Source organism: Maniola hyperantus, chromosome 23 (assembly GCF_902806685.2).
Source record: "Maniola hyperantus chromosome 23, iAphHyp1.2, whole genome shotgun sequence".
NCBI classification, from domain to species: domain Eukaryota; kingdom Metazoa; phylum Arthropoda; class Insecta; order Lepidoptera; family Nymphalidae; genus Maniola; species Maniola hyperantus.
In genome coordinates, this window is record NC_048558.1 from 8896841 (window position 1) to 8910253 (window position 13413).

The 13413-nt window shown below is 38.8% G+C and overlaps 1 protein-coding gene across 1 annotated transcript in view; it reads right to left on the minus strand.

Annotated features, from left to right (window-relative positions):
• Positions 1-11999, minus strand: part of LOC117993096 (zinc finger protein 219) — a 47231-nt gene extending 35232 nt beyond the window's left edge. Inside the window, exon 1 of the mRNA XM_034980828.2 lies at positions 11764-11999. The gene's annotated coding sequence lies outside the window, so the exon portion shown is untranslated. The remainder of the gene's footprint in view (positions 1-11763) is intronic.
• Between the last annotated feature and the right edge of the window lie 1414 nt (positions 12000-13413).

The following is a 13413-nucleotide window of genomic DNA, read 5'->3' on the forward strand; positions in this document are numbered from 1 at the left end:
CAAACCAGTATAATAAAAAATTACAAGTTAATGCTACGACATTAACTTGCAATTTTTTTACTACAATTAGTTTACTAATTTATATCGGAAACACAAATCTTTAAATTTTTTTGTGATGTAACCACAAATTTTTCGGTTTTCAGGCTTTTTCCTTTACTTGTGCTAGGTCAACGGGTAGTACCCTATAGATTTTCTTGACAGACACGACATACAAACAGACAGACAAGGGTTCCTTTTAAGCTACGGAACCCTAAATACCCGGGCAACTTCGTCAGTTGTGAGCATGCATGGGATGGGAAGTTTCAATTTCAAATACATTTATACAGGGGTCAACTTTTAACCCCTATCCATTTTTGTATCACAAAAGATGGATAAAGCCCATTTGACCTTTAGTCTATAAAGTATCAAGGTCTAACTATGAACTATTACCATATACATTTATTTATAAGGAGTTGCTTCTGAGGTCATTTTAATCTTAGGGGGCATTTGATTTTTGAGATATTTATGACTCCGGTCCGGAACTCTTCCTTACTACTTTTTACCATCATTTTTGGGTCCCGCACCCCATAATATCAGAGTTCTCCGTAAACGTTCTCAAAAATGTGTTAAGTCTGCGAATCCGCACTTGACCAGCGTGGCGGACTATGGCCTAAAACCCTTCTCATACTGAGAGGATACCCGTTCTCAGTAGTTTGATGTTTATTCAAACAAGTTAAACAAAATCACCATCATCATGATCAACCCATCACCGGCTCACTACAGAGCATGGGTCTCCTCTCAGGGTGAGAAGGTTTTTGGGCATAGTCTACCACGCTGGCCATGTGCAGATTAGTAGAGTTCACACACCTTTAAGAACATTATGGAGAACTCTCAGGCATGCAGGTTTCCCCACGATGTTTTCCGTCGCCGTTAAAGCAAGTGATATTTAATTAATTAAAACACACATAACTCCGAAAAGTTAGAAGTGCGTGCCCGGGATTGAACCCACCTCCGATTAGAAGGTGGACGTCCTTATCACTAAGCTACCACCATTTTTCTAATTAGTAATCACCTAATTAAAGAACCTCTCTTAAATAATATAAAGTAGGTGAAGTACATACGTAATTTATTAATTAGTAATAACCCAAACCGATAGTGCAACCAACCAATTGTACGTCATTGCAACTATTCATTTAATAGAGATCACAGGATGAGTCAGACTCGCTCACAGCTAACGAACAGTATTTAAGTAGCTCCACGGGATCATTTGATTCAAACACCAGTCGGTATTCTAACCAAGATGGCGCTTAAATTTAAAATTTTCGTTTTCCTGTGCGCTGTCGTTACAGTCTACTGCAGATGTCCATGTTGGGACGATAAAACCGTGGCGGATTTAGAAGAATTTAAAAACTTCCTACTCAAACTACCAGAGGACCATGATTATTACAAATACCCCATAGTTCCTGGCGAGCTTTCACCGCTAGTTTGCAACTGTATACCAAAGGACAGGCATAAGAGAAAGATTGTCGAAATGCCAGAAATTCAACAGCATCATTCAGTGCCCACAAGGAAACCACCACCAAAAAGACGTGCACCCTACAACGGTAAAGTGAGATGCGCATACGGGCACAGGTGGATATCAGTCTTGAAAATCTGTGTGAAAATGTAAGGAAAATTGAAGAAGGAAAGCTGCTGTGAACATGAAAGAAAATAACCAGTGATATTTTAAGTACGAAAGAAAGTTTTCGCAGAACTTGTAATAGATGCTAGAACTAGTTCTGTTTTGAAGAAAGCTTAAACTATGAGCTTAATATAAATCTACCGTCCTTGTACACTCGAAAAATCAGTCCAGATATTATGACGCATAAAATTAAAGTCAATTTTAAATTTCAATGACCTGAAAAATTAATCAGTTTAGACATGTCGAATGAAATAAATTGAAGAACCTCCTCTTATTTTGTGAATCAATTTTAAATTGCCATTTTTACTAAGTGAGAAAAAAGAAATAATGATCATGATTTATGTGAGTGAAAAAAAAACTGAAAATTAGCGTGACTTCTGTGATTTAACGTAGTTTTAAAAAATTAGAAAGAGACCGTGTTTTTTGAATTTTTAGTTAAATCAGAACACTTTTTATTTAATTTGCTCTTAACTGAATAGTCAATTAGTGTTTAACACCATCTTAAAAATATTAAGTAAGTACTTAACTATAGTAATTGTATGGTTCAAATGCCAAAAACAAGTCAAAACTTAAAATGCTCTTAACTTTAAGATGTTTTTCAGTATTCCAAATTAAGTTAAAATTGTTTTAAGCGCACCTTGAATTTTAATCGTTGTACTTTGACCTATAAAAACGTTTAAATGTTAAATTGATATGAAAGTGATATTAATAGTTTACTAGTGAATTATAAGTTGTAATTTATTTATTTAAAGTATAAGTGATGCATTTTGTGATTAGCATTAATTAATTATAAGATTTGGTTAAGAAAGCCATTAGAAGCTTTAATAATTTATTGAAAAAAATAATATAATAAATAATTAAATAATGATAATTAATTATGGTTTGTTTTCGCTCTGTGTAACTTATATCTAATAGGTACCTAATATTACCTTTGTTTGTTTGTCAATTATGCATGATGTAGGTAATCTCAGGAACTAAGGATCCGATTCCAAAAATTCTTTCATTGATAGATAGTTACATTATCCCCGAACGCTATAGGCTATAAATTATATCACGGGTACAAAAGCTAATTATACAAATCAATAAAATTATACAAATTATACTTATAAAAGTATTAGCATGTATAAAAGTATTATACATTAGCCTAGTGGTTAGGATGTCCGCCTTCTAGTCGGAGGTCGGGGGTTCGATCCCGAGCACGCACCTCTAACTTTTCAAAGTTATGTACGTTTTTTTTTTTTTTTTTTTTTTTTACTTATTTAATGTTTGTATTTAAGTCTCTTTTTTTTTTTTTTTTTAATACAATAAAACTTAAAGCTAGCCTTATCTAATTACTATATAAATCATGAACGCGTGGAATGGTGCCAAGAATACTGGCTGCATTTCCGCGCTGGACAGCCAGGCTGATCCGCTGCGCAAAAAATGAGCCAGCCCTTCTGTCACCAGTTGAGGCTATTAATCGCGGTGAAATGTCTCGTAAAAAATTTTTAGCACTAAGACTCCATGGCCCCAGGGTCTCCACGGCAAACGGCACAAAAATGTAACTCTCTATAAGAGAGGCATACTTGCGCCGCTTGCCGTTTTCAGCTGTTTCTGCTGCGGCTCCCGGTCTTGATGCTGTCTTCCTGATATGACACGGGGCCAATGTGTCAACGCAAGTTGCGTCCCACATTAGCGCCCGTCCCCGTTCCCAGGGAACCAGCGTCAATCCATCAGGTCTCTTGCCATCATCCCGACTAATCCCTGCCGGCTCAATGAGCGCAGGAATATTTATGGTGGCAAGAGCTCTTTTAATTGTATCGTTAAGAGAGCCATGCCTAAACAGCCTACCGGAGCTCCTTTGGCAAGAGAGTCCGTGGATTCCAAATTTATCAACCTCTTTTCCACACGGACATCTGTGCTGATGGCACAGTGGTGTTCCCAATCTGAGACCTAGAGCCACACGAAAACTTTCGTTATCTAAAAGTGTACGTTTTAAGCACCGTAATTAAATATCACTTGCTTTAACAGTGAAGGAAAACATCGCGAGGAATCCTGCATGCCTGACAGTTCTCCATAATTTTCTCAAAGGTGTGTGAAGTCTACCAATCCCAAAACCCTTCTCACTCTGAGAGGAGACCCGTGTTCTGTAGTGAGCCGGCGATGGGTCGATCATGATAATAAAAAAAATAAAAAAAATGATGATGATGATAATTATACAAATTAATATTTGTGTGTTTGACTTCTGTGCGATCGCACTTCGTTCATCTTAATATAGCTAGTTGAGTAGAAACTCTGTATACAATTGTTATTAGCAATAGCGTAAAAGCGACATATTTAAGACCTATGAATAGTTCGCGTCAGGTCGAGATGGGATTGGGGTATGAGGCGGGGGGACGCCCCGCACACCCGCACGTCACCCGCGCTCGCCCGCACCGGGTTAGCGCAAAGGCTGTGCGGGTATGCGGGGCGTTCCCTCCATAGCATATTATAGGTAGATAATATAATAAAGCAAGAATCTTCTGTAAAAATTACAAAAAATTGGAAAGCATGCCAGATATTTAGCTAAGTTGTTTAAGTACTAATAAAAACATGCCAAGTACGAGTCAGGCTCGCGCACCGAGGGTTCCGTAGTAAAGTCGTATTTTTTCGACACTTTGCACGATAATTCAAAAACTATGATGCATAAAAATAAATAAAAATCTATTTTGGAATGCACAGGCGAAGCCCTTTCATATGATATCCCACTTGATATAGTTATCTTACTACGATAATTGAAAATACTAATTATTAGTTTATGATCACAATTTAATTTTTTTTGTGTGATGTAACCACAAATTCAAGGTTTTCAGATTTTCCCCGAATGTCTGCTATAAGACCCACCTACCTGCCACACGATTCTAGGTCAACGGGAAGTACCCTGCAGGTTTCTTGACTGACCGACAGACAGACAACAAAGTGATCCTATAAGGGTTCCGTTTTTCCTTTGAAGTTCGGAACCCTAAAAATGATAATGCTTGATAAATTTAAAATTTTAGTCAGTAGGTATAACCTATGACCTAATTATCTACTATCATCCATTAGCCAAATTATTAAAAGAGTCTATCTGTAATTTCGAATTGTTTCGCCTTTTAAAGTATAACCCGAACACGTATTTTTAAAATTTTCGTCTGTTTGTTTGATCTACTCTTCAAAACAGAAGACCCATTTTTTACAAGATTTTAACTACAGGTAGAAGCAAGAAGTGATTTTTAATGTATAAATAGCTAGCAAACGTGTAGGCCGGTCACCTGATGTTAAGTGATTACCGCCACTCATGAACATTTGCAGCACCAGAGGAACCACCAATGCCTTTCAGGAATTTCTTGATCCGCCCCTTGAATAATCCCATGTTCTACGCTCTAGAGTTGAGGTGATCTAGGCTTTAAGTTAAAAACAATGGCATTTTTCAGTCAGTTTGCGTCCAATACTGTAAACATTCCTGAAAGCGCACCACCAACTACGGTCCTCCGTCTTCCACATCCACTTCCTGCCACCTTACTAAGGTCGTCAGTCCAACACCGTTTGCTGGATTTTCAAAGCGGACGAAATCACGGGAAAAAGCTAGTTAGAAACTTGAGATCTTAGCTTAGATCTTAGCCGGGTATCCTTAGCTTTTCGCGAGATTGTAGACACTCACTAAGAAACTTTTTCTTAAATTCCAAACGCGTGAACGGCAGGTCGGCTAGTCACAGAAAAACCAGCCAAGTGCGAGTCAGACTCGCGCAAGGAGGGTTCCGTATTAAAGTCATAATTTGTCGACATTTTGCACGATAATTCAAAAACTATGATGTATAAAAATAAATAAAAATCTGTTTAAGAATGCACAGGTGAAGACTTTTCATATTATACCCCACTTGATATAGTTATCTTACTTGGAAAATGGAAAATACTAATTATTCGTTTATGACCACAATTTAATTTTTTTTGTGTGATGAAACCACAAATTCACGATTTTCAGATTTTCCCCCTTATGTCTGCTATAAGACCTACCTACCTGCCAAATTTCATGATTCTAGGTCAACGGGAAGTACCCTGTAGGTTTCTTGACAGACCGACAGACAGACAGACAACAAAGTGATCCTATAAGTGTTCCGTTTTTCCTTTTGAGGTACGGAACCCTAAAAAGAACAAAATAAAATGTCGTTTGAAAGATAATATGTTTTTCGGTTTAAAACGTTCCATTATCTACCCATTCCTGATAAGTGAGACTCCGGAACAGTATATAAACGTCTTCTTAAGATTAATTTATTCATAATATACAAGTGATAAGTTCAAGCAACATGTCTGTTAAACTGTTCGTTATATTCTGTTCCATTCTGGTCCTGACCATACAAGATGCTGATGCCAGAACAGCGCTCGGCGAACATCCATATGTAGATACGATTAGAGGAACAAGGGAAACTCCTATCCAAACAATTGACTGTCCAGATGGCTACAAATATCTGCCTGAACAAGGAATATGCATGGACAAAAATTCAAAAATTGGGAGATTGGGATAAAATAACTTTCGAAACGGAGGTAACATAGTAATAGCTTGACGAGAAGAAAACACCTTATTCATTACATAAAATTCGAATTCAACAACGAAAATCGGCGTTAAAATAACAAAAGAAAATAGAAAATCAACTTTACCAGATGAAAAAAATTAAAAGAAATATTATATTATACTAGCTGCCCTGGCGAACTTCGTTCCGCCTAACAGTCGATTCAATTTTTTTTAAATTTTTCTCTCCGTATAAACCATCCTCGTACTTTAAGGAATATTATAAAATAAGAATTAGCGAAATCGGTTCAGCCGTTCTCGAGATTTGCGATGACCAACACATTTAGTGATTCAGTTTTATATTATAGAGATAAAATGATCCTATTAGGGTTCCGTTTTTCCTTTTGAGGTACGCAACCCTAAAAAGTGCCGTTTGCAGGCTCAAGCTGCTTGAAGGTCGCATCAAGCTGCTTGATGCGACCGTCAAGCAGCTTGATCAAGAAAAAGAAATCTACCTACTTGACCTCAAACCGCTTGGCAGTCTCGAAAGCTCTTGTTATCTAGCTTTACAAGAGATTAGGTATGTCATAATAATTATTTTGTAATACATGATTGTAATATTACGAAACAGTTGTTACGCATACAGCGGGATGCCCTGCGCGTAACGTGTGACGTCACACGCGTTTGATTGACAGCATGCGCCTGCGCATATAAGGATAAAGCCACGTTTATGGTGTTTTTGTATCGTCAAGGTTATATTCGTCGTTTTGCTTATTTGGATACCTAATAAAAAAATTTTTTTTTTTTTTTGCTTTTTTATTCATAGAGCCGCGACTTCGATCACGTGACATAGCTTATCTGCAGCCTATAGCACTTAGTGATAATATAGCTTCTTCTTCTTTCTTCTTTGGGGCTATACAGGTCCTTGCTATCCCTGAATCACTGCGACCGTCTCCGATCTATTGTGTTTGCCTCCACTTCACACTTCCTTATCAAATCCTGTGGCCGCCAGATACAGCAGCACCTTCTTGACTGGAATTGAAGTAACGTCCTCCGGATAAATGATGTGTCTCCCTAGGTGAACGCTACGTTTGTGCATCAGAGCAGGGCAGAAGCAGATAATGTGCATCGGAGTCTCGGGAGACTCGTGGCACAGCCTGCAGGCGTCCGAGCCCTGGAGCTTAAGGTTATACATGTGCCTTTTCAGGCCACAGTGGCCCGTTAAAGCTCGCACCAGGATGCACATGTTACTTCTGTTAAGCGACAGCACCTCAGATGCTACCTTCTTGCTGAAGGATTTAACCAGCGCTTTCGAGTGGTTTAACCCTGGCAAGTTTCTCCAGCGGTTGAGTGTGTCATAGTAGCAATAGGTTAGAAGGGTGAGTTGAACCAGGCTTTTAGGTATACCGCAGACAGGCTCTGGGCCTATCTGACGTGCCTTTGCGCCTGATTTTGCCAGAATGTCCGCATTTTCGTTGCCTTCTATTCCAGCGTGCCCTGGCACCCATCTTAGAACCACCCTGTTGTGTTGGGCCAGGGTGTTTAAGTTTACTCTGCAGTTTTCAACCAGTCTCGAGTTAACAACCTCTGAAGACAAAGCTGAAAGAGCTGCTTGGCTATCCGAATGAATGTAAATCGTTTTATTGACGTGGTTGTGTTGCAGGATGGTTTCCACACATATTATTATGGCGTATACCTCCGCCTGGAAAATAGATGTATAGGCCCCCAGGTTACGGTACAGTTTGATCCTGGGTTTCTCTCCATAATATAGCTTTCTATCAGTGAAAAAATCCAGAATCAAACATACAAACTTATAAATTTTATCTCTTTATAATAATACGTTTTAGAATTTAATATTAAAAAAATGTATGTCATTGAATAATAATTATTATACGTTGAACATTCTGAAACAATTTTGAAAATAATGTATACTAATTTTTTTATTTAAAAGTGGGGAAGCAGTAGCTAACTTAAGGTTCAGTATTTTCAAAATAATTGTTGTCATGAGTTTTTTTTTTAATTTATAGACTAGCGTTTGGCTGCAATCAGACCTGCCAACTGATTCGCAAACTCAGTGTCTATCACGAATGATAGCCACCGAGCTCGTTCGACATTCGTTTTTAATCCATTGGCGGTTTTCTACGAAAATTATTTTAATATCACTCAATCAAGAAGCAATGTAGAACCAACCAATGTCAAAAGTGTTTGACGCTGAGTTAGCGAATCAGGTGGCAAGTGATGTTGCGTCCTAAAATGGAGCGCGCTTGTCTAGAAGACGAGTTACATAATATGAGCATAATTACCATCATAGAATAGCCAAGAGACCAATCATTTTGTGTCTGTTTTACATAAATCCATTCAGTGTTTCCTACATGAAGTAGCCCTAAAATTTTTTTTGTTATTTTTTAAAAAACAATACCTGAAATGTAGTACCTATTTAGTATAGAATCGCTTTCATTTGATACGCCACACGATATGTTTAAAAAAAAATTACAAAACATGATTACGCCATAAAAAAATTAAAACGTTAAAAAGCTTATATAACTATACAACTTTGTGACCTTAATAATGCAACACAAATGTCAAAGTGTTTACTTAATAATATTTTGCAACCGAAATTCCTATTTAACCGAAATTAGCCTAGTGGTTAGGACGTCCGCCTTCTAATCGGAGGTCGGGGGTTCGATCCCGGGCACGCACCTCTAACTTTTTTGAGTTATGTGCGTTTTAATTAATTAAATATCACTTGCTTTACCGGTGAAGGAAAACATCGTGAGGAAACCTGCATGCCTGAGAGTTCTCCATAATGTTCTCAAAGGTGTGTGAAGTCTACCAATCCGCACATGGCCAGCGTGGTAGACTATGGCCAAAACCCTTCTCACTCTGAGAGGAGACCCGTGCTCTGTAGTGAGCCGGCGATGGGTTGATCATGATGATGATGAACCGAAATTCCACTTAAGGCCCGGTCTATTACAAAAAAAATCACAATGCCTTTGACAGTTTCTACGTCATTCAGGCGGAAAACCCGATGTTTTTTGTCACATAATTAGGAATATATCCATGGCTTTTTTGTTTTAAACACGTTTTTACCAAAAGAAACTTAATTTGACTATTAGATATGCCTATTTCAGATACGTACAGTACGCGGCATAAAGTAATGTACATCGACCTTTAGAAGGAGATTTGTAGAGCATTGTCTCTGTCGTTGAGACCGACAATGGAATGCGTCTACATAATTTTACTGAGTTTGATAGGTTATTATTGAAATGAAAACCAAACTACATCTTATTTTATTACGGAAAAACTCCTCTAAGATTTTTTTAAGCAAATGTTGTGTTTGTAAATGGCCACTACATATTGTAGCCGTAAGTAAACCAAATATAGGTACTTAAACGAAATTAAAATAAAATATAATAATATCTAAGTACCCCTACTTACTCGTACTTAGTTTCTGTTAGCACTTTTATTTAATTTATGCAAGCTTATAGCTTGTGATGTTCACAAAACCAGCTATTGGGCTAGGTGTGGTGTGGACACCAACAACTAGGTGTGAATCGAACCTATGATCTTTCGGATTTCTACGTCGCCGCCGACAAGTAGGTATCAAGTTTTCCTCAAAACTAGCGGAATTACCTGGGATTTTCATAGACTCATGTTGTGTCACAGATACAATATTATGAACTTGAAAATTTTACAAGTTATGCAATTAATCTAAATTTATAAAAGGAAAAGGTGACACGCACATCTCAAACTACTGGACGGATCGTGCTGAAATTTGGCATGCAGATAGATATTATAACGTAGACATCCACTAAGAAAGGATTTTTGAAAATTCAACCCTTAAGGGGGTGAAATAGGGGTTTGAAATTTGTGTAGTCCACGCGGACGCGGAAGGCGGACGACTTAACCACTAAAGGTTAGTTATCACGGATCATTTGATATCCGTTGTCATAACTAGTACCACAATGTTTATCGATTTACGGTATTTGCGATAACTCCAAAACTACGATTTGCAGTTAGCCGGTTTTAGAAAGAGAAGAATGTTTCTTAGCACAAAAGTTGCGGTCAAGCAGCGGCGTAAGTTATCGCCCTACGTCACCCGCGCCGGCCGCTCGCTCCCCCAAATAAATGAAATTTAACAGAATGAGGGAAAAAAATCAATACTACACTACTCAGTATCGGCCACTATCGCCTTAATTTACTGCTTCGATAAAATAATGCCGTGTGGACGCGCCTTAACATCCGCACGTGTGTAACCGCCTTTCATGATTATCGTCATCAATCATCATCATCAACCCATCGCCAGCCCACTACTGAGTACAGATCTTCTCTACCAATTAGCAGGGTTTAAGCTATTACCACTATCGCTTTAATCTACTGCTTCGATAAAATAATGCCGTGTGGACGCGCCTTAACATCCGCACGTGTGTAACCGCCTTTGATCATCATCATCATCATCAACCCATTGCCATCCGACTACTGAGTACAGATCTTCTCTCCCAATTAGCAGGGTTTAAGCTATTACCACTATCGCTTTAATCTACTGCTTCGATAAAATAATTCCGTGTGGACGCGCCTTAACATCCGCACGTGTGTAACCGCCTTCCATCATCGTCATCATCATCAACCCATCGCCAGCCCACTACTGAGTACAGATCTTCTCTCCCAATTAGAAGGGTTTAAGCTATGACCACTATCGCTTTAATCTACTGCTTCGATAAAATAATGCCGTGTGGACGCGCCTTAACATCAGCAAGTGTGAAACCGCCTTTCACCGTCATCATCATCATCAACATCAACCCATCGCCGGCTCACTACTGAGCACGGGTCTCTTCTCAGGATGAGAAGGGTTTGGCCATCGTCGCTAACCAAGTGCAGATTGGCAGATATCGACTTAAACTTTACAAAGTTACAAACTGCCTTGATAAAATAATGCTGTGTGGACGCGCCTTTAACATCCGCACGTGTGTAGTCGCCTTTATAAAACGGAAATCCAAAAAAAAAAAAGTATCAACATCAACAAATTCCTGAAAAGCCGGCAATGCATTGGCGATTCCTCTTATGCAAATGTTCATGGGCGGCGCGGCGATAATCACTTGACATCAGGTGACCAGTCTGCCCGTTTGGTCGCTATTTTTGTAAAAAAGTTCCAGATAGGCAAAGGTCATACAATCTTCTAAATATATAAAAGGAAATTGGAGGAAAAGGAATTGAAAGGAAAAAAGGATTGGATCTATCGACGCACAGCTCAAACTACTGGACAGATCGGGCTAAAATTTGGCATGCAGATAGCTATTATGACGAAGGTATCCGCTAAGAAAGCATTTTTGAAAATTCAACCCCTAAGGGGTTGTAATAGGGGTTTGAAATTTGTGTAGTCCACACGGACGAAGTCACGGGCATAATAAGCTAGTACACTGTTAAGAATAAACCGACATATCAATGTATAGCTTAAAATCGCAGTGTCCCAGAATCCTGAGATTTTGCATTTAGGTTTTCTCTATATAACGTAGTCGTAGACCCTACTGAAAGGATTTTCAGAAATTTTCCAAGCGACGCTGAAGCGAGTTATAGTGAATTGAGGAAGTAATGTACTTACGGGTAAAGCAAACGTCAAATATTTTGAAAGTTGAGCATCCTACTGTCGCTGCGAGAGGTCGTCGAACCCGGCGAAACAGACAGACACACATTCCGCCATCTTCCCCAAACGTCAAATTTGAAATTTCGAATCCGCAAACTGTCAAACTCCGCGAAACTTGGTGAAACTTAAACATGCATCCTCGCCTGCGTTTGTCAACGCGTGAACTTTAACTATATAGTTTGTTTCGTAACACAGTTGTATAAAACGGTATAAAAATATTAAAATTAGTGTGAACGATGGCAAAAACTTGTAAATGAAAACGAAATATAAATATATATTAATAATAATAATAAAAACGTCAAAGCCGCTCTGCTCCGAGTGCGAGCGCCTACTGACTTAAAATTTTTGGGTATAAAAACATGCTACAATAGCCTGCGGGAGGCACGACCCCTCTTGATACTTGCGAGGGCATTTCCTCCCTCGCCGAATGTAACATCGTCAATTTTTAAAACTTTACTGATGTACAAAGTTTATGTACTGAGGCTTAAACGCGATAATGTAGCCTGTAGACGTCGTCAGCCTCCTAGCACAGTTCACGACAGTTATCGAGACATCGCGAGTCGCGACAGACCTCGCGACGTGCGTCCTGACCTGACAGTGCGTCGCGATTCGCGACGCACTGTCAGGCGTCAAATGTAAGTACATTTGACGCTAGGTTGCCCTAAGGTTGCACTATTTTTCGTTGTATTCACGTCACCATAGCTAAATATTGGATTAAACCGAGTGTTCCTTCACTCTAGTGCACTCCTAGTCTGAAGTCCGGGGTTTAATCGCGACCTCTAACGTCTAGGTTTGAAGTCAACATTCAATCCTTGCGCTGAGTTGGAAGTCAAGTGAGTGTTTTATCAGAATTAATCCTTCATATATTAAGTATATTCAGACTGTTATACTGAGAGCAGTAGGTATTTTAAATTAAGTCTTGTTCCTGAAAATCTAACCTGAACAATTTGTAAAAATATAGATGTTTTGAGAACCCAAACTGATAGTCAGACATAAATTGATAATTAATGTTGTATAGAAGCAGGCGTTACTTTACGGAAGTCCATGATATGAACCAAAAGCTTAATTTGCTATAATCCGCTGAAACAGGAATATTTCGCTGTTGCACCATACAGATTCGACCTGTTTCAGCGGATTATAGCAAATTGAGCTTTTGGTACATTGTATAAATTGATAACTTTTCACACACAATTCAGCACATTTTCTTTATTTATAATCATCTCGGGAAAACTGCAATAACAAAGAACATCGTTTACTACAGTAAAACTTAAAGCTAGCCTTATCTAATTACTATATAAATCATGACCGCGTGGAATGGTGCCAAGAATACTGGCTGCATTTCCGCGCTGGACAGCCAGGCTGATCCGTTGCGCAAAAAATGAGCCAGCCCTTCTGTCACCAGTTGAGGCTATTAATCGCGGTGAAATGTCTCGTAAAAAATTTTTTGCACTAAGACTCCATGGCCCCAGGGTCTCCACGGCAAACGGCACAAAAATGTAACTCTCTATAAGAGAGGCATACTTGCGCCGCTTGCCGTTTTCAGCTGTTTCTGCTGAAAACTATCGTTTTACTACGCGACAAGCATTTAACAACTATTTTATGCTTTTG